General features: G+C 48.3%; 1 long non-coding RNA gene across 1 annotated transcript in view; it reads right to left on the bottom strand.

Moving 5' to 3' along the window:
• Positions 1-1,515: 1,515 nt before the first annotated feature.
• Positions 1,516-22,501, bottom strand: part of LOC148538084 (uncharacterized) — a 68,289-nt gene continuing 47,303 nt past the window's right edge. The window contains exons 3-4 of the long non-coding RNA XR_015872502.1: positions 11,167-11,260; positions 1,516-1,829 (exon numbers count right to left, since the gene is read on the bottom strand). This is a non-coding gene — a long non-coding RNA (uncharacterized LOC148538084). The remainder of the gene's footprint in view (positions 1,830-11,166; positions 11,261-22,501) is intronic.

A 22,501-nucleotide genomic window follows, 5' to 3' on the forward strand; every position in this document is an offset into this window, starting at 1 on the left:
CTGATCCTCTAAAAACCATGGTGAGCGGATAGATACCCCTCACTTATTTGTGAATTGGGACAACCATCCCAACTCATGGGACAGCGGGATAGTCCCCTCAAAAAAAAGGGACTGTCTGGGCTAAATTGGAAAAATTCTTAAGTATGTAATATATTTCCAAAGCCAACAAGAGACGTAGGTTTCCCATGAACATTTTCTAGCCATGAGCTTCTAAATGTATATACTATAGATACCTACTCACCAACAAGATTCTATTAGAAAACTAATTTGTAAAAAACGACCTTAACGGAGCAAAGAATATGATTTAGAAGCAAATAAAATTCTGTCTATATGTGTACAGATAAAACACGTAAAATAATTATGTATGACATATTATTTTGTCTACTGAAACGTTAATGCACTAGATTAATGATATATTTACTCATCTAATGTTATAACCAATTGCTATGCATTGCTAATTAATAAGTCTGTAGAAAAAAACATGTCTAGTGAATGAAAACATCAGAGATTGAGTTACATTAGGTTGATTGGTTTTGTCAAGACTCATCCAAATGAATGAGTCAGGAATGAGAGACAAGTGTACATGCTTTGTTGGACAGCTACAATAAATGCATTAAATTTAATCAATTCATAAATGCCACTTCGGTCATTAATATTAGGGGAATTCTACGGTCCGCTCTGCAGAATAGAAAATAAAAGGCTTATTTAGTGAGGAGTCAGTACAAATTTGTGCAAAGCACAGCAGAAACTCTGTTTGCACCAATTCATCCAAAATCGTATCAAATTCACAAATTGCACCAATTTTTAGATTCCATCAGCCTAATATGTCTTATTCTATCTCACAATTCAAGGTGTTTCTGTGCCGCTGACATGACAGAGTGCTCTTCCACAAAGCAAAGGATGCCACTGATAATAACCCTTTATTTCATACTAACAATCTTGCACCGCAGAATGAAATCTTGTTTTTGCACGTACAGTATACACAAAATTAGGCACAGTAAGGAGCGCCAAGAGGGTGCAAATTGCTCAAGGCCTGTCCAAGGCCATTGTTGCATTGGGGGTGCAGCCACACATCCAAGATGGTGTGACCACATACCTTGTAGCAGGTAGCACGGGATGTAAAGAGGGCGGTATTCATGAGATCTGCCCATTTCTCCACATGCTTGACCATGTTTTGTAGTAATGGGGCCCATAGATCTCCTGGTCGCACTTTGCAAATATTAATTTTATCTCAAGGAATTTAGTCTCTTTTGTCATATCTGGAAAATGTATTTTGTTCCACATCAGTCTGTTGTCTATCATAGTACAGATTGTAAGCTTGCGAGCAGGGCCTTTCTACCTATACATCTATTTGTTATTACCCTGTTTTGTTCTATAAATATTTCCAATTTTAAAGCGCAACGGAATATGCTGCGCTATATAAGAAACTGTTAATAAATAAAATAAATAAATAAATAGTAAAGTTCTTTTTTTTTGCAAAAGAGCATACTTCTTTTTAATGTGAGTGGTGCAAGACATTCGGTAATAAATTTTTTGGGGTTAGTCATTGTTGTTTTCTTTACACATTTGGGATAACTTACAGTTTTTCAGTTAAAATTCCACCTGCACCATGGAACACATGTTCAGCCGATAACTACAACATTGGAAGGAAAATGTTTCAAAGGCAAATTTTTATACTTATGGCCATTAGTCAAGGCTCTCCTGTCCTGTTCGCTGCTGGTCTGTACAAAGGTTGATGTGCTGCCCAGCTCCTTGTCACTTCTTTAAGTTGTGGGCCATGCAGCACCCAACATCATGACGTCTCATCCCAGGCCTGAGACAAGAGCCGCCTGTACAGTAGAATTACGAGAGAAAGAAAGAAGTATTAGAGAAGAACAGAGAAAGACTACAGAAACATAGGAACAGAGACAAGAAAGTAGATAGACATTTCTGTTTTATTCATATATATACAATACATTAATTTCAAGTTGGACAACCTCTTTTCCAGGGATCATGTACCAATATAAGCGCATATGTTGTTCTACCATAGTAGTTATCTGACATATGCTTTTTGTACATAAGAGTGTTTAGGCAATATGCCTTACAACCAGGAGAATCTGTACATATGCAAGGTTTCTAAGAACTAACTGAAATAGTTTTAAACATGGGCTGATTAATTAGGGGCAATGTGCTGCCAAATGTCACTGCCAAAATGCAGCTGCACACATATTTGCATATCAAGGTAAGGTACCTTCTACGTTGCTAATTTTCCTGTGCACTACTATAGGAGGAGAAGAAAAACTAGCAATGTAGGTGGATGCGATGATGTGCCATTCTGCAACAGCACATAGGCCAGCATCGCCACTAATTACATCAAGGCCATAACCTGATATCACTCCTTGTCTACAAGTGACTCAAAATCTGATGTAATAAATGGAATTCAAAAGGATGCATGGAGCTTACTGAAGGGTGTTTTTTAGCAGTTTGGTTGAGAAACATGGTCAATGATTAACGATACTCATAATTTGTTAATTTCTATATTAATCTTGTTTCTTTTGTTACTATTTGTATAGAGCCTTTACCCCTTGACTGGCCTCTATTGAATGTTTACACCAGCTGATTTAATTTTCTCTCCTAAGCAACATTTCGTATATGTGACAGTAGCAAATGCAAGCCAAAACAATAGGTATACATTTAATGATTTGATTAAATAGGATTAATTTATTTGATCATTTAATTTGGCATAATATTTTTCCATTTACTATGAATACTTTGCCAAAATATTAGTAACTGACCATGTTTACATATCGGTGAGCTATAAATGGTTCAAGGGCCATCCCATTAATGTGCCTCAAATATCCATTTCTTGCACATCTGTTACTTGTATTGTCCCTTCATCTTTTTGAAATCCTTAAAATGGCCACTCGATCAATCCTGTAATGTTGCCAAGCAATTTGAACAGCAGCCTTAACAATGAAATTACACCTACACAAAATAATCATGAAATAAATTAATTCTTCTGACTGCTTTATCATTTACAAGCTATATGTTTATCCATCTTCAGTAATAAACAAAGTGTGGAGGAGACAAAAATGAACCAAATTACTAATATTACATGCGGAGGGACAGTACTCCACCCAGGGAGCTAAATTATCTAGTTATGTCTCTGTATCTCCCCTCTGCATAGGCAAACGCAGGGGGGGTTTCCGTCTGCCTGGAAACCCCCCTCCCCTGCCCACACCATGACCACAATAGAAATAGTAATGTAATAGAATTTGACTAGTGCTGCATTTTATTCTCAGTATCACAAATGAAGTAATTAGCACCACCTGTAGATATTTTAACATGTATCAGCCAGTAATAAATAACCTGTGCACCAACTAGGACAACTGGACAACATGCACTGTTAGGGATGTGCTGCTATACAGGCCAATTTGTACATATACATATATGTCCAGGGCAGTGCTATGTTCTTCTGCTGCTCCCCCAGACACCAGGGCTTGCTCCCATGCTCTGGAATGGTGCCCACATCTAAAATAAAAACATTCAGCTCAGGTAGGATGGCCATACTGCCGCATCTAATGGCATACTGTGATAGCTGGTCCTGTATATGCTGGAATTATGACATACACTACACTTTGTATGAAGCATATTAAAGCTGGTTAAGTGCTAATTCTACCCTCTTCATGGACTGGCCACACTCACTCTAAAATCAAGCATTTGGAAACCCCCCCTCTAGAAATCCTGCGTTTGCCACTGCTCTGGGATATCCAAGTGACTTGTACCCCTTTCAGACATACTGAGATTCCCGGGATTTTGGCCTGCCTCGGCCAAAATTCCCGGGTCTCATGTCTGTGTGAAAGGTACCTACCCGGGAACACGTTCCCGGGTAGCCGCCCCTGCAATCGACCAGGGTTTTTCCCGGGACTTAAGTCCTGGGAAATTACCCTGCTTCTGTCTGAATGGTGCTACCCGGGAATTTACTACTCCCGGGCAGCACCAAGCAGCTTTGACATGTAGCTGACAGCGCAGAGCGTCCTATAGGACGCTCAGCGCTGCTGCTTTGAGCTGACAGCGCAGAGCGTCCTATAGGACGCTCAGCGCTGCTGCTTTGAGCTGACACCGCAGAGCGTCCTATAGGACACTCAGCGCTGCTGCTTTGAGCTGACAGCACAGAGTGTCCTATAGGACGCTCTGCGCTGCTGCTTTGTTTGAGCTGACAGCGCAGAGCGTCCTATAGGACGCTCAGCGCTGCTGCTCACCACCCCCAGCACCGGCCAGCTGTGCCACAGCGGGCCGCCCGCACTCCCGCTGGACCACCAGGGAATTAAAATAAATGTTAAAAAATTATAATAAAAAAAAACAAAAAACTGCATTACGATTGGCCGGCTTTTGGCTGGGAGGAGCAGACGGCAGAGAAGAGGCAGGTAAGCAGAAAAACCCTGCTCTTGTCTGAAAGGGGTCTACCTGGGAATTTCCTGGGTAGAAACTATAGTGTGAAAGGGGGGTCTCGACCAAATACCCGGGAATTTGCACAGGAGAAATTCCCGGGTCTGAGCAGGAAATTTCCCGGGTTGTATGTCTGAAAGGGGTATTAGTGATAAAATTTGTATTTGTATTATACTTGCTATTGAGAATTATAGATGAGCATTTTGGATCTTCCTTTCAAGTTCGGATATCAGAATGGGGCAAAATGGCATCCGTGAAAGATGATGTTTTGACTTTTTCTGAGCTCTTAACTTGACAGGAAGATCCAAACCAAACCGAACCGCTCATCTCCATTGCAAATATGGTGCAGTCATCATTGGTCATGGGCAGGGGCGGATTGGGAATTGAAAGTGGCCCTGAAAATAAATCCGGAAAGTGGCCCTATGCGTGCACCGAAGGCGCGCGCCTGAAAAACAAGAGATATGGTAAGAACTTACCTTTGTTATCTCTGTTTCTACGAAGTCCATAGGGTCCACAGGGTTGACCTTGGGGGTTATAGCTGGAACAGGATCCATGGGCACCACACAGTTAAGCTTTTAGCTCCCAGGATGCACTTGGGTCCTCCTCTATACCCCGCCCCCGAGCCACAGGCACCTCAGTTGGTAAGCAGCCTAGGCCGGAGGAGAATATGGAACAGAGAGAAGGAAGACTGGAACACACAAGAAACCATACTCACAGCAATGGGAGACGGAAAACCGGTGACCAGCCACACAGCCCATTTGAAGCCAGGTGCGTCAGGGCGGGCGCCCTGTGGACCCTATGGACTTCGTAGAAACAGAGATAACAAAGGTAAGTTCTTACCATATCTCTTGTTTTCTACTTCAGGGTCCATAGGGGGTCCACAGGGTTGACCTTGGGGATGTCCCAAAGCAGTTCAACTAAGGGCGGGGACGCTCCTGTGCTGAAAGGAGCACCCGGCGCCCAAAGGATGCATCCTGAGAGGCGAAGGTGTCAAACGCATAGAACCTCAAAAACGTTTGAATAGAAGACCAAGTGGCCGCCTTACACAGCTGAACAGCAGAAGCGCCACGTCTAGCAGCCCAAGAGGGACCCACAGAACGAGTGGAATGAGCCTTAACAGAGGCTGGCACAGGTAAACCCTCCTGTGCATAAGCCTCACAAATAATGGAACGAAGCCAACGGGCTAACGTTTGTTTGTTGGCAGGCCAACCCCTCTTGTGAAAACCAAAGAGGATAAACAAGGAATCAGACTTCCTAACCGAAGCCGTCCGGTCCACATAGATTCTAAGCGCCCGGACCACATCTAAGGAAGTCTCACCAGCTGAAATATCGGGACTGAAAAGCTGGCACAACAAGTTCCTGATTAATGTGGAACTTCGAGACCACTTTGGGCAAAAACTCAGGACGAGTGCGGAGCACCGCTCTATCCTGGTGAAAAATCAGGAAAGGAGGGCGACAGGAAAGCGCCCCCAATTCAGACACCCTCCTGGCCGAAGCAATTGCCAGGAGAAAAACGGTCTTAAATGTCAGCCACTTGAGCTCCACCGACTCAAGAGGCTCAAACGGAGGACCCTGCAGGACCCGTAGAACCACCGCCAAGTCCCAAGGAGCCACAGGAGGCACAAAGGGAGGCTGGATCCTGAGAACACCTTGGAAAAAGGTGTGAACGTCCGGCAGCATTGCAATCCGCCGTTGAAACCACACAGACAAGGCGGAAACCTGAACCTTCAGAGATGCAAGGCGTAAGCCGAGGTCCAATCCTGATTGAAGAAATTCCAAGACCCTAGAAACTCGGAACACCTGAGGATCATAATTTCTGGACTCACACCACTGAAAGTAAGTGTGCCACACCCTGTGATAAATCCGTGCTGAAGCAGGCTTGCGTGCCCTGAGCATGGTACCAATAACCGAACTGGAGAAGCCCCGAGACCTCAAGACGGCTGTCTCAAGAGCCACGCCGTCAAAGACAGCCGACCCAGATCCGGGTAAAGACAGGGCCCTTGAGACAACAGGTCCCGACGCTCAGGAAGAAGGTACGGAGCGTCAATGGAGAGGCTCCTGAGATCGGAGTACCAAGGACGTCTGGGCCACGCCGGAGCTACCAGCACTAGCGTGCCGCCGTCCTGCTTGAATTTCCGCAGAACCCGAGGAAGTAGGGATATCGGAGGAAACAGATACGCCAGGTGAAACGTCCATTGCACCGACAGTGCGTCCACCAGACTTGCGCCTGCGTCTCTTGTCCTTGACCCGTAAACGGGCAACTTGTGATTGTGACGGGAGGCCATCAAGTCCAGCTCCGGCAGTCCCCACCTGTCCACGAGTAGCTGAAACACCTCTGGGTGAAGCGACCATTCCCCGGGATGCACATCGTGACGGCTGAGGAAGTCCGCTTCCCAATTGAGGACTCCGGGGATGAAGACCGCCGAGATCGCTGGAATGTGACCCTCCGCCCAAGTCAGGATGCGAGACACCTCCGACATCGCTGCCCGACTGCGAGTTCCTCCTTGGTGGTTGATATACGCCACCGTGGTGGCGATGTCGGACTGCACCTGTACCGCCCTTCCGTGAAGAGCGGGGCCGGACGACTGCAGGGCCCTGTATACAGCCCTCAGTTCCAGGATGTTGATGGGAAGAAGAGTTTCTTCCGCAGACCAACGACCCTGGAGAGACAATGAGCCGGTCACTGCCCCCCAACCCCGGAGACTGGCATCCGTCGTGAGCAGGACTCAGTCCGGGATCCAAAAGGGGCGCCCCTCGACCAGATGAGCTGTCTGAAGCCACCAAGCCAAAGATTGCCGAACGTCCGGAGACAACACCAGCACCTGAGAGCGGATCCGGTGAGGTAACCCGTTCCATTCCAATAGAATCAGCCCCTGCAGGGGCCGGGAATGGAACTGGGCAAATTCCACCATGTCGAATGTCGACACCATGGACCCCAGAACTCTCATAGCCGAATGGACCGACAGGCGGCAACTGCTCAGGCAACTGCGTATCCGCAGCTTTAGGGAGGCGACCTTCTCCGGAGTCAGGAAGATCCTTTGCTGACGCGAATCCAGCAGGGCTCCCAAATGAACCATCCGCTGTGATGGAATCAGGGAGGACTTTTTCCAATTTATCAACCACCCGTGTGCTTGCAGGCAAGCGATCGTCAGGTGGAGATGTTGAAGCAGTACCTCTGGGGAGCTCGCTAGCAACAGGAGGTCGTCCAGATACGGCAGCAGCCGTACATTCTGGTTCCGAAGATGTGCGGCCATGACCGCCATAATCTTCGTGAACACCCTCGGCGCCGTGGAGAGACCAAAGGGTAGCGCCCGGAACTGATAGTGGTGTTGAAGGATAGCGAACCTCAGATACCGCTGGTGCGAAGGTGCTATCGGAACATGGAGGTAGGCGTCCTGGATATCCAGGGACACCATGTAATCCCCCGGTTCCATCGCCAGAATGATGGAACGTAACGTCTCCATCCTGAACTTGGGAACCCTGAGGAATTTGTTCAGAGACTTCAAGTTGAGGATAGGGCGATGAGAACCATTGGGTTTCTGCACCAGAAACAGAGACGAATAATACCCCGTCCCTCGTTGTGATTGAGGAACGGGAACAATGACCCCTGCTTTCAGCAAGGACTCTATAGCCTCCTGAATCCGTAACGCCTTGGTCTTGTCCTGAGAAGGGCTCGTGCAAAAAAACTGGTGGGGTGGTCTGTACCGAAAAGACAGGGCGTACCCCTGGGAGACCACTTCTCGAACCCAGGCATCCGTGGTGGTATTGTGCCAGCACTGGGCAAATAGAAGAAGTCGGCCTCCCACTCTGAGGTCCCCCAGAGGGAGGCCCGTCCCATCAGGCCGCAGGTTTATCTTCCTGCTTGGAAGAAGGGCGCCGTGCACTCCAGGCTTGCTTCTTGGGCTTAGAGGCAGTCTTACTCGCAGATTATCTCGGGAAGGACTGACCTTTCGCCTTCCCCTGAACCCGAAAGGAATGAAAATCCGAACTCCGAACCTTAGCAGGCAGTGGCGCCGAAGGGAGGAAGGCTGACTTGGATTTAGCCAGGGTATCCACAATTTTGTCCAAGTCCGGGCCAAATAGTAATTCCCCATTGAAAGGTAAGGCCTCCAGGCCCTTCTTTGAATCAGAGTCCGCTCTCCAGGACCGCAACCATAAGTATCGGCGGGCAGACACCGCTGCAGCCGATACCTGCGAAGTCAGCAGACTAGCATCTAAAGAAACTTCTCCAATGTAAGAAGCAGCGTCCCTCATCTGTCCCAACAACGCCCGCTGGACATCCGGAGCGTCATCCGAGAAGGTATCTTCCAATGCATTGGCCCACCCCTCAATGGCCTTGGCCACCCAGGAGATGGCCATGGACGGTCGGGCCACCGCCCCGGAGAGGGAGTAAATAGACTTTAAACAAGTCTCAACTTTCCTGTCCGTGGGATCCTTCAGCGAGGATATCGACGGTAATGGTAAAGTAGCGCCCCGAGTTAAACGGGTGACATGGGAATCCACCGCCGGTGGAGTTTCCCATTTTTTACAATGTGCCTCAGGGAAGGGATAATTAGAAGCCAACCGCTTCTGAGGAAAGAATCTCTTACTGGGCGCCTGCCAAGCTACCGCCATATGATCCGTCAACTGATCCGACAGGGGAAACACCGCAGAAGCCACCCTAGTTTTTTTTAAACTAGGAAACTTCGACTTAGGAACCGGTGCCTCATCCTCTATAAGAAGAATAGCTCGCACCGCCCTAACCAGTGCTCGCACATTAATGGTCGACTTGGTATCCATTTCCTGTACCGAGGCGTCCGAGTCAGTGTCATCAGGGACCTCCCCATCATCTGAGGAACCCTCTGAGTCCGATACCTGAGCAGCCCGTGCCATGAGTGAGCGTTTTGAAACCCTAGAAGGCATGTCAGTCTGCAACATTGACTGAAAAACCGAGGAAGCGGCCGCCAAATTTTGTACTGAGTTGGAGAGCACATCCACCCAGGGTGGAGGAGTCACCATAGGGGCCTGAAAAGGTACCACAGGCTGCTGCGGCACAGGGGAAGCCTGTATATACATAGGCAACCCCGCATAGGGACCCACCGACTGAGACCCAGGAGGACTCCGCAATAACTGCGGGACACCCGGGGAATGGGGGATGGTCGGCTGGGGTAACGCCCTAGTAGGGAGAGCAGTCGGGACCGATAGACGGTCCGCAATAGACACCAGCACTTGAGAAAACATCGCCCACGGTGGTTCCTGCGTCAGAGAAGGTCTGGATGGGTCAGGAGCCACCTGGCACCGACTACACAGACCCTCCTGTGACAAATCCTCCCTATCCACTCCTGCAGAACAGCGTCCGCAGGAGGCCAACATCGGAGCCACTGAGCGCTCAACCTCCTCGTCTGACATGACAGAATATATTATATATCTGGCACCAGGGTAGAAGTAAAACGCACTCACCGATGTGCTGAACAACAGCCCACAATATGGCACTGAGTAGCACACAACTGTATGTGACGGACCTCACAAATACGTGATCTATATAAGTGAGGTCTGTAGAAACGCCCCTCCCCCACACACCTGTAGGGCTTGTAGGAGAAGTAAAGGGATATGTATAAGCTGACAGTAAGCGGAAAATAAGCACAGACAGGCAGCACTAGCAAAAGTCACATACCATGCAGAAGTAATACTCACTGCACCTTTACACTACAATCAACCTGCCCAGATTCAGTGTCTGGGAGGGCTATAGTGCTGTGTACGCTGTCCTTAATCAGGGGAGAGGTACACAGGGGGAACGGTCCGCATGCTCCCTGAGAGATCTGCGATGCCACTGTGAGAAAATGGCCGCTGGAGACCTCAGAGGAGGAGTGGCCGAAGAGTCTGCAGCTCAGCGACGCCAGACTACGTGCTGAAAGGCGCGCTGAGCTGAGGGGAGGAGCCGCTGAACAGGGAAGGCTTCCTCCCCTGGCTGGCCATAAACCCAGGGGTGCTGGCTTCCCGCTTGCCCTTTTATCCCTGGTGGTCTAGTGGTCCCACGGGTTATGGGGGGGGCCCGCCGCCACTGCCAGCAGCCTCAGGTCTGTCCCCAGGACCGGAGGCTAAAGGACTGCATTTAAGGCATTCCGCGCGCCGACGCTAGCCAGCGACGCGCGGCTCACCTGCATCCCCGGCGACTCCGGCAGCAGTCCTGGGAGGTAGACAGAGTCCGGCTAGTACGGACTCTGCCCTCCCGCCGCGATCCCCAGATCAGTACTGGCGTCGCGGCGCCAGTCGGGGATCAGAGCGGCAGCGTGGGCGTCTGTACAGACAGCCCTTCGCTGCCGTCTGTAGTAAAAGAAACTAAAATAAATAAATAAATAAAAAAGCTTCTGGGGGCTGCTCCTGCAGCCCCCCTGCACGGTGACCGACTCCGGCCGAGCACCAGCTTACACTGAGGTGCCTGTGGCTCGGGGGCGGGGCATAGAGGAGGACCCAAGTGCATCCTGGGAGCTAAAAGCTTAACTGTGTGGTGCCCATGGATCCTGTTCCAGCTATAACCCCCAAGGTCAACCCTGTGGACCCCCTATGGACCCTGAAGTAGAAAAGTGGGTGTGGCCTTGCCGATAGGGGTGTAGCCGCATGTTAAATGCTATGCCTGCAAGCTACTCCCCTTATTTTCATCATGCTGGGGGCATGCCCACCGCCCCGGGAGCTGATGGATATGCCCCCAATCCCACTCCCCAATGAATAATCACAGCATGTGAATAAATATTTTCTTACCTATATGATTTCTTTGCAACAGGGAACCTGGACAGGCAGGGTCTTGAGTCAGTATTCACTATTCATGCTGGAGATCACATGATCCGGAAGCCGCCTGTTAGCGTAAGAATAAAGCCAATGTCATCAAAATTGCAACAGAGGTTCTCATCAGTACCATCCCCCTGTCACTCTTCAATACCATCCACCTGGGTCTCTCCAATACATCCCACTGTCCAGCTCCAGCTCCTTTTTGCCCCAGCACCATCTCCTCTGTGCCCCCAGCAAAACCCTCTGCCCTCACAGCACTCCACACAGCCCCCTTCAGCACAGTCTCCCTCTTATTACAGCCCCCTTAACATCACAGCGCCTCACAGCACAGCTTCCCTCAACACAGCCTCTCGCAACACAGCCCCTCGCAACACAGCCATCCAAAACACAATCTCCCTCATATGACAGCCCCCTTCACTGCTCAGCTCCTCACAGCACAGCTCTCTGAAGACTCCATCTCCCTATGATCAGCCCAGCCCGACCTGTCATGTCACCTGACAGCATGCATGCAGCGTATGGTCTCCCAGTCCTCCCAGCAGCCAGCTGGGCCCCATTGGCAATGGCTACTGCCATTGTTCTTCCCCAGCCAAATAAACCCTTGACCTCAGGTGGCTAGCCCCCTTACACAGTGTCCCCAGGTATCAGCCCCCTTACACAGTGTCCCCAATTAGCAGCCCCCTTATACAGTGTCCCCAGGTAGAAGCCCCCTTATAGTTTCCCCAGGTAGCAGCCCCCTTTATACAGTGCCCCCAGGTAGCAGCCCCCTTACACAGTGTCCCCAATTAGCAGCCCCCTTATACAGTGTCCCCAGGTAGAAGCCCCCTTATAGTTTCCCCAGGTAGCAGCCCCCTTTATACAGTGCCCCCAGGTAGCAGCCCCCTTATACAGTGTCCCCCTTATACAGTGTCCCCAAGTAGCAGCCCCTTATACAGTGTCCCCAAGTAGCAGCCCCTTATACAATGGCCCCAGGTAGCAGCCCCCTTTATACAGTGCCCCCAGGTAGCAGCCCCCTTTATACAGTGCCCCCAGGTAGCAGGCCCCTTTATACAGTGCCCCCAGGTAGCAGCTGACAGGCAGCAGCACACAATAAGTGGGTGGGACTTTTGGCAATTGGGCCTGTGTGTACGGGGGCCGGGGCGGCGATCACCCTTATTGCTCCCCACCTTGGATCCACCAGTGCTGATGCCGCTGTCACCCGCAGCCCCATTGCCCGCCCCTGGCCACTGCTGCAGCTAGCCAGATTGTCTTCTCTCCGCTCTGCCCTCTCCCCAGGCTGTGAAATTAAACTTTACACTTCACAGCCTGGGGAGGGAAGAGTGGAGAGGAGACGATCAGGCTAACAGACTGCCTGGGCAGCCCCCAACTCCGCTGCAGCTTACCTCCCTTGATGTCCCGCCGCTGGCCGTGGGTCCACACCACCTTCCTCTTGAACCCTCCGCGGCGTGTGACACCGTCAGCATGTTGGGCAGGGTTTAAATAGGCTGCAGCTGGCCTCTCTTCTTGTGAGAGAGAGAGAGAGAGGCTAAGGCAGGGGCCAGAGAATGCTGACAGGCAGCCAGGTGCCTGTGAAAGCCTGGCGGGTGACATAAATAAGGGGGCAGGGCCTCACAGAAAAGTGGCCCCACGACCATTCAGCCCACCGGGATTCCTCCCGCAAAAATGCCAATCCACCCCTGGTCATGGGTATTAACTGAAAGTATGGTATACTGCTGGTAATGAAGACATGAGGGTTTCTTCTGCAGGGGAAGCAGTGATGTAAATAGCCATGTACATAATACTCTTCCTATAGTGCATTTTGGGAGCATTTAGTATTTAATTTATGACCTAGCTGCTCGTACTGCTTGAGGACATGACCATTCAATTATGTCTTGCAGCAGTCTTAAAACCTTCCCAGACTAAACTTTTCCCCTTCCAACTCCTCAACATAGTGATTCTTCTCTTGCTGCTGTGGATGCTGCCCCAGTGTGTAGGCATCAGATTGGACTGTGGCTATGAGGAGGAGAGGCAGGCAGAAGTCATGCAGCCTATTGCTACAGTGCACAGACCATGGGAGTATTTTTTATAATTTATGTATGTGGCTACTGACCGCCTGCCCTGCTCACTGGCTACATGTACAAACCTATTTTAAAATAGAACAGCATGACAAAATAAATGTAATGAAATCCACGGTTACAGTCCTGGGCGGGCCCCGATATGTGTTACTCCCTATGGGCAGCTTTGGCTACAGGAAAATTCAGATATAATTCCACCAAATTATATGTACAAGTACTGTAGTAATAATGAGTGGGGTTTTTTTTGTTAAACTTGTGTCATTTTCATCAAAACAGATTTTGGGGATTGTTGTTATATTATCTCCTTCCCTGGGAGTTTTGATGACCATGTTTCTGGATGTCATTATTAAGTACATTACAATAGGTACAATGGTGTTGTGATGCATTTTCTCTGACATATTACCTTTTCCTGCAATGACTAACTGAATATGTGTGTAAATACTGCCTGCAATCACTGCCTGCCTTTCACAAACTGCAAGATATCTGGCCATTTCCACATACAGCATTTTAACAAATACAACAAGCAGGGATTGGGAAAACAAAATGACCTGGATAATATTGTTAAGTGTCCTCATGTTATAGGAAGTTCCAGAATGATGCGGCGTGTGTTGGGGGTGTGGTAGTGGCCAACATGCACGGGGCCACACATCAGCACCATGTTATCCGTTTAGATAATGCTATACCCCCCTCCTGCAAGGTAATTTCCTATTTAAACTCCCAGCAATAAGTGTAAGCATGTACGACTTAATGTATGTCACAGCAATCTCAGTAGTTTTGTATTGTGTGTGAAGATCACCTCTTACATCATTGCAGTCCTTGTGTACTCACCAAATGCCTGTTACTGATTGGTTTACAAATATACAGTATGAATACAAAGTCCCCTAGAGGGCATGATGCACAAACACTATAATAATATAAAGGTGTGGAGCCCATAAAGTATTCTATTTCTAATGCTGGGCATACACTGACAGATAAAATGTCTGTCAGACCGACAGACATTTTATCTGGCTGCCTGCCAGCCGCAGATGTCGCCGGCATACACTGAGAGAGAAATCTCAGTGTATAGCCCGACATCCGCGCTCCGCCCCCGGGGCGAGGAGACATTTCCCTGTTCCTTCCGTAGGAAGGAACACAGGAAATGTCTGTCTGTCGGCCGCGCTGGGCATACACTGCCCGATGCGGCCGACAGTTTCCCGGGTAAATATCGCATCGGACGGGAATGCTGGACAATCCAGCATGCCCGACCGAGCAATATTTAACCCTCGGTCGCCCGCACACACGCTACAATTATCGCGGCGATCCGCCGATATCGGGCGGATCGTCCCGATAATTGCAGCGTGTATGGCCAGCATTAGCGACAGATTCAAAATCAGATGGAACAAATCTATTACTTAAGTAATTGAGTTAGTGAAAGAATAACTAATCACTTTAAAGTTTATATACACACCAACTACATTTTAGACAAATACATATGCCCACTGTAGATATAGGCAAGGACAAGTAAAATATCTAATAAATAAGTAATTTTTTGTTGAGGTCTTGTTTTTACTAATAATTCTCCACATATTTGTAGGGCTAACATATAATCTGAAAATGAGAAACCATGGCCATGCCCAAGGCTTGAGCTACTATCATGCCAACCAAGGCATTTAACTAGAGCACCAAGGGTTCGGGGCACTTAAAACCAATGGCAGCTCCTTACTTGTCTGACCGGGGGGTCTGTACATCACAGTCTATGCAGCCCTCTCCTCCCTACCATCCTGGTGATTGACAGCTGGTGTCACCGGGAGGCGGGCTTAAGTCTGGCTGATGTGAGGGACATAGCCTAAATAAGGGGCGTGGCTTAAGCCCAGAGCTACTACAAAGGCTGGCTTATAAGGGCTGCATGAGCTACAGATATGGCTGCAGTAATAGCAACGGAGTGGCTTCCCATGGGAAGCACTCAGAGTATTGCAGTCTGGACTGGTAGTCCCAGGAGGACAAAACATCCCCCTTGGGACTGCCTGTCTGGCTGTGATCAGCAGAGGGAGTGCTTCCAATGAGAAGTCACAACCACTGCTAGGCAGTCTCTGCAGGTGGTGGAATTTACTGGGGGGGCTGCAGTCCCTAGGTAAAATCTGCCACTGCTTAAAACAATGAATGAGTGCCATCCATTGATTTTTATAGCTCTGTGGCACCCCCACAGGGAGTGCCAGCCACTGACACAAAGTTGATGGCTGCTGCTCCTCCATGCCAGTGTTATGCAGGGACTGTGGTGCGAGGCTATAATGTCAGTCAAATGTCACTCTCCCAAGAGCAGAGGATGCTGCTCTCAGATTGAAAGGCCCAAACACCTGAAATGGTCCTGTGGATGGAGCCCTCCCTCCTCTTCTCACATCCACACCCCAGGACCCTTTGTCCGGCTTTTACTAAAAGCCCAAAACTCCAACAACAAGCACAGACATTCCCTGGGGGTCTGGGACACACATACATGCCATCCAGCACCTTTCCAGTGCTTCTATCACAATATACAGTGTATGTATATATATATATATATATATATACACACACACACACACACACACACACACATACACACTATGTATATATATATATATATATATATATATATATATACACATACACACACTGTATACAGATGCGCCCATTTAGTTTGCTGCCGATCGCAGCATGAACATGCCTGCGAAATGCGCTATGTGCCATGCTACACTATGGCGTGTCCCCGATAGCGGGAGTGTGTCTCCATAGAATTGAATGGAGATGCTATTGCGCGTCCCCGATCTCGGGAAGGGGTCTCGCGCCATGCATAGTGCGACCCGCTGTGCTATGAGCAACAATGCAGCTGGGCCCATATATATATATATATATATATATATATATATATATATATATAAGAAACAGAAAATGCCGGATTCATGTGAGTTCTCATAACGAAAGCTGGACTGTCAGACCACAGATATTTTATCTGACAGCCCGGCATCCATCAGTTATCGTGGCCAATACACAGATGTCTCAGTTTATTGACCACTATATCTGCTTTCCTTCCCTGGGAAAGAAACATTACCCATTCCTCCCCTGTGAAGGGACAAGGAAAATGGTGGGCGATCGGCCTGGGGCAGCGTCCACCGCCTGATGCTGCAGACTTGCAGCTCACAAACTGTCGCATCTTCTGGACATGGCAGATGATTTGGCATGTCTGACATACCGATAATTTGTGGTCAGTCGCTGAAATACATTGTACAATTATCTGCCCGATACACCGATATCAGCATAAGACTGACAATTGTTTGCATTGCATGGAATGGATTTGTCAGATCTCCGTCTCTGTGACAAGACGTTGCAGGGTAATTTATCCTGCAGAAGGTTATTACTTAGGAATTGGTAATGGAGTCAAATTCTACAGTATGTGAGAGATAATAGACAATTCATTTTGGCAATATGAGTAATGTCTGTATAACCCATTTTATTCTTTCTTTACTGAGTTGCAGTGTTTTCATAAAATACAATAGATAATTGTGTCATAAATACTGCCTTACCAAAATACTGTTCTGTCTTTCTAACATTAAAAATTGTCAGGTTTGTTAAATGTTATAAATTACAAATATTACAGTTAATGAGATCAGTTTGCATTCGTATGTTTTGTTATTACATTGTTCATGCAGAAGACATTATAGCTTACTAATTGCTGTCTGTCTTCATTGTTTATCTCTTCTGTTGCAGGTATTAAATTATGTATCTAAGTTAAATACCTGCAGACATTATGTTAATATAAGGTTATATATAGTTAGAATTTCATTATTCGCTAAAAACGGCACAATCACATAACATTTTGGAAACATGTTAGCAATTCTTTCATCAGATACAAAATATAAATCCAAAAGGTTATGCAATTGTGCCTGTCCTCATGAATAATAAAAGGATCTGCGGGTCCACTTGCACCTGCTGTGAAACTATTACTCTTTCTGTGTATTTGCTTTAAGGGTTTCAGCAAACCTTAAAGGTGGAGTTCAATCACTAATTGGTTAAATGTGTCTGCTGGGCTAATCATTACATATTAATGAATATTTTTTAATGGTTAAAGGTCCATTTACATGCAAACCAGTGTCATTTCTGAGTTTTAGACAACATGGACAGACATTCTCCTTTGTGGAGTGCATAAGTTCTTCAAAGGGTGGCATAATGCCTATAATAATAATCATAATAATAATGTTATTTATGTAGCACTTTTCTTTAAATAGGACTCAATGTCCTTAACATTTGCATTTAAAAAAAACAAGATACAAAATAAGCTTAACAGACAAGATAACTAAGCATTGGGTTGTACATTTTGTTAGGAACTAAAGGGCCATTAGTGAAATGCGTGAGTAAATATGTAGGTGTAGATTCTGTTTTTGAAGGCTTCTAGAATGGAGGCCTTTGTGCGAGGAAACGAGTTCCATAGAATCGTGGCTGCAAAGCTAAGAGCTCAACCTCAATTGCGACCCCAAATTAATTCTAGGTACTGCTAATAGTCCTTCGTCTAGAGCAGTGTTTCCCAAACCCATTCCTCAGGGGGCATCAACAGTGCAATTTTCCAGGTCTCCTCCCAGAATCACAAGTGAAATAATTAGCTCCATCTGTGGATCTTTTAAAAACGTGTCAGCCAGTAATGACTACAACTGTGCACTAGCAAAAATGGAAACCATGCACTGTTAGTGCTCCCTGAGGAATGAGTTTGGAAAACAATGACCTATAGATCGCAGTAAGCGAGTTGGGCTGTAAGGAATCAGAAGCTGCTTCAGGTATCTTGGACGCTGGCTATGTAAGGCTTTGAAATCAGTAAACCATTCTTGAAGTAAATTCACCATCTTACAGACACTCAGTGAAGGGAGTAGAGAATGGGTATTATATGGCTGGAATAGGGCTGGTTAGTTAACAGCCTGGCAGCTGCATTTTGTACCAGCTGCAAGCGGTGTTTTTCTTTTGCAAATAGAGGGCATTGCAGTAGTCTAAAGCTAGGAACACACCTAACCGATTTATCTGCAGATCGCGTGATCTTCAGATATATCTGCAGATGATGGTTGTTCATACACACTGAACAACCATCATCTATCATCTGCCCGTGGGTCCCGCTGGCCGTGGGGGCGTGTCACACCCCCCTCCCCACGGCCTCTGCTGGGCTTCGGCTGTGCTGCACAGCCGACATGATATGTCTGTGAACAACGTTGTTCGCAGACATATCGCTGGTAGACACTGGCCGACGCACACAAGATATACTGGCCGATCAATTGATCAGCCAATATATCTGCCAGTGTGTACCCAACATTAGCGTGATGGTACAAATGCATGTATGACTTTTGGCAGATCTTCTGAAGGGTTAAGTGCTTGATACTGGCTATGTTCCTCAGATGAAAGAATGAGGATTTGATTGTGGCTGATACATGATGTTTGAGTGTCAAGCCACAATCCAGGACAACACGAAGATTCTGCATATGTTCAGTGTTTTGTAATTCTGAACCCCCAAGCCTAAGTCCAGTTGGTTGGCTGAGCTGTAGTCTTGTCTTTTTGTCTTTTGATGATGCTCTCCTATTATAAGGACCTCTAATTTATCAGGATTTAGTCGCACCCAACTGGCACTCATCCACATCTGGAGGTCAGCTAGACCCTTCCAATAAAAATACTATTATAGGGAAGAGACTCTGAATATCAATTTGACATATTGGGCCTCTGCTAATCACCTTCAGTGCAGATTGGATTGCTCAGGAGTAGCAGGAGATATCTGACAGAGGCCCTGATTCAGAGCTGGACGCTCTGACAGAGCGCTCGCTCTGAATCAGAGCCGTCCCTCCTAGTTTTTGGAGCGGCCTCCTGGCCGCTCGCATAGCCACAGCTATAGCGAGCGGCCAAAATGATGGTCACGATGGCCAAGACCATCGCGACCATCGAGCTTGCGACGAGACCCTGCGGTAGGGTCTCGCTGCCGCAAGCCCTGGAGTGCTTTTGGCTCTATCAGAGTCAAAAGCACTCCCACTGACATCACTTGTGATGTCAGTGGAGCCGGCCCCAGACGGTAGGCGTTCCCATGGGAACGCCTCCGTCTGGGCAGCCACACCCCCGGCACGCCCACCAAAGGGGGCGTGCAGTCAATCACCATCGACAGCACGCCCCCTTTGGTGCGAGACCCATAACGACGGCTTGGCTGTCGTTATTCGGGTCTCGTGCATGCGCACGACGGAGCAGCCTCTGTCGTGCGCATGCAACTTGGGCAACATTGACCTGCTTGCGAGCGCTCAGCGCTCGCGAGCGGGTCTGAATCAGGCCCAGAGGCTTAAGTGGTGTACTGTAAAAGGACGTGCTAATAGCACCGTGGGGCTAATAGTTAGGCAAATACACTAATGACTTAATTTAAAGAACTAATGCTGTAGATTGGGCAATCTCTGGGTGCCATGTCTTCACATTACACCTCTGAGTGTAACTGAAGGTCAGTGTTACTACCAAAAAGAAAAAAAAAAGTCAACATTTTAGTTACTCTCAAAGTTTTTAGTCATCTCATTTTACGCTTTCCCTGGCATCAAGTAAATTCACTAAATCTGGATTGTTCCCTTACTTCAAGTACATTCATCCCATCTGGCACAGGTCCTTTCCTATGTGGCTTGGTCATTGCTTTCCTCTTTAGTCTACTACTGTATATCAACTATTCCAGATTCATTATCCTCTATTCCTGATCCATACCTTTACTTCTGAGATTTATTCTGTAAACAACAACCAACGTTTTGCCTCTCCACTGAATTTGGGTATTTTTCTCCCTGGTTGTGGGTCTATCCTGAAATGTAGGCTATGTTGGAATATATTAAAGAATATTTATAAAGGGGTTTCATACGACTTTCCTGCTCTCCTGCTGTGGCAGGCTTCTCTTTTGTTAAAAACTAAGATTGGATTTTTTACCCCTGTATTGACTATAGAAGTTTGAATTTACCATCAAAAATCGATATCCCCTTCCTCTTATCACTGAGCTGTTGGATCACATCAAAGCAGCTTCTTTTTTACAAAATTAGATGTCCAAGAGCCTAGAATTTAATTTGAATAATGAGGGCAAAAAATGGAAGACAACCAGGGGACGGCCATTGCAAGTATCTGGTCATACCTTTTAGCCTCTGAAATCAGTGGTGTCCCTCCCCACGGTGACACCTGGTGCGGGGAGGGATGCCACGCGCGGTGCCAAAAAGGGGGTATGCCTCGCGGCACAAACCCCAGCCTGTTGTTATCATCAGTGGGGTGGTGGGGGGTGCCGGAGGTGCGCCCTCACTGTGACAGGAGCCCAGTGCTCCACTTAATGCTACAGTGCAGCACCCGGCTCCTGTCACTGAGGGGGAGCCAGCACCTTGGTGTCATCCGGGAGCGGCCCACCCCCCCTTGTGACGGAATGGGTATGAAACACCGCCGGCCGCAAAGTATCAGCAGAGTTCCGAGCAGCGGAAGCCCGACAGCGCTGGAAATCCCGATCGTGGATAGGTGAGTATCTACTAACCTAACCCCCCTAACCCTAACCATCCTTAGGGGTGCCTAACCCTAACTTCCCCCCCAAGTGCCTAACCCTAACCACCCCCTTCCCCGCTGCCTAAACCTAAGTCCCCGGGGGGGGTGCCTAACCCTAAGTCCCCCCCGGGGGTGCCTAATCTCATTTCCTGCTTTCCCATTGTGCTCATGTAAAAGAGATCCTTTCTCGCAAGTGGGAGAATACATTTTACTACTGTCACACATTGTGCTTCCAAGTCCCATTGTGCTTCCAAGCCGCTTCCTGGACTTGGGTTCCCCAGCGGGCCGTGGAAGACATTATTGAATCTGGTGTTTTCCAATCAGCCGAGACAGCAATCAGCTGACTGTGCTCACCAACCAGAAGCCGCTCTAGGATCAGCTGACCCAAGGAGCCTATCAGGGCCTATGGCACCCTATTTAAGGATGTTCCAGTGAGCAGACAGGTGCCAGAACAACTTCACTCCTGTGACCTGCTACTGGCCGCTATTCCCTGGTGTGTTCCGGTTCCTAGTTCTGTGCCTGCACTTCATTCTGCAAATACCAACATTCGATCTGCGTAGTGCACTTCAGTCTGCAAATACCAGCATTAATTCTGTTTAGTGCTCTTCAGACTGCAAATACAAGCATTCATTCTAAGTAGTTTACTTCAGACTGCAAAGTACCATCATCCATTCTATGCAGTGCAGTTAATTCAGCAAGTACCAGTATCCATTCTACACTGGGCACTTAATCCAGCAAGCACAGTGTGGTGCACCCCACTCAGCAACACTATTATTATATTGAGTGGTGCACTCTATCCAGTAAGTGTCTACATCCACTCTGCTCTGTGCATCTTCTAAACTTATTCCAGCATCCAACTACTGTAGGACTGAGGGCCTAATTCAGACCCGCTCGCGAGTGCAGGACGCTCGCAAGCGGGTCGATGGTGCCCTAATGCGCATGCGCACGACGAAGGGAGCTCCGTAGTGCGCATGCGCGAGACCCGCATAGCGACAGCCAAGCTGTCGCTCGGGGTCTCGCAGCAAAGGGGGCGTGCTGTCGATGGTGACTGACAGCACGCCCCCTTTGGTGGGCGTGCCGGGGGCGTGGCTGCCCAGACGGAGGCATTCCCATGCGAACGCCTTCCGTCTGGAGCCGGCCCCACTGACATCACTAGTGATGTCAATGGGAGTGATTTTGGCTCTGATAGAGCCAAAATCACTCCAGGGCTTGCGGCCACGAGACCCTACCGCAGGGTCTCGTCGCAAGCCCGATGGTCGCGATGGTCTTGACCATCGCGACCATCATCATGGACGCTCACATATGCTGTGAGTGGTAACCCACAGCTATGCGAGCGTCCAAGAGGCCGCTCCATTTTTAGGTAGGAGGGCCCTGATTCAGAGCGAGCGCTCTGGTCAGAGCGTCCGGCTCTGAATTAGGCCCTGAGTGCAGGCTCTGAGGCTCTTTAGCACGACTTTCTGTTTTGTTCCAAAATCCAGTCCCCGTATAGATGTTACCCTCTGTACCTGAGAGGTGAGTGCATGTAACTGCAATTGAATGGTGTGTTGGGCATATATGATTGTGTAGGAACTTGCAGAGAATTGGGGTCCCTTGACGACGGGCTGCAAGCAGAGCCGGTCCTAGGCAAATGCCTAGGGCATTTAGGATGCCTAAGGGCATGCATACCAAGCCTAGGGCCGGCTCAGCTTGACAGCGGGCAGCAGCAGGACCAGGATGGGCGGTCTGCTCTGGCTGTCCTGCCA

This window comes from Taudactylus pleione, unplaced genomic scaffold (assembly GCF_031769625.1).
Source record: "Taudactylus pleione unplaced genomic scaffold, aTauple2 ptg000041l, whole genome shotgun sequence".
Classification (NCBI taxonomy): Eukaryota; Metazoa; Chordata; class Amphibia; order Anura; family Myobatrachidae; genus Taudactylus; species Taudactylus pleione.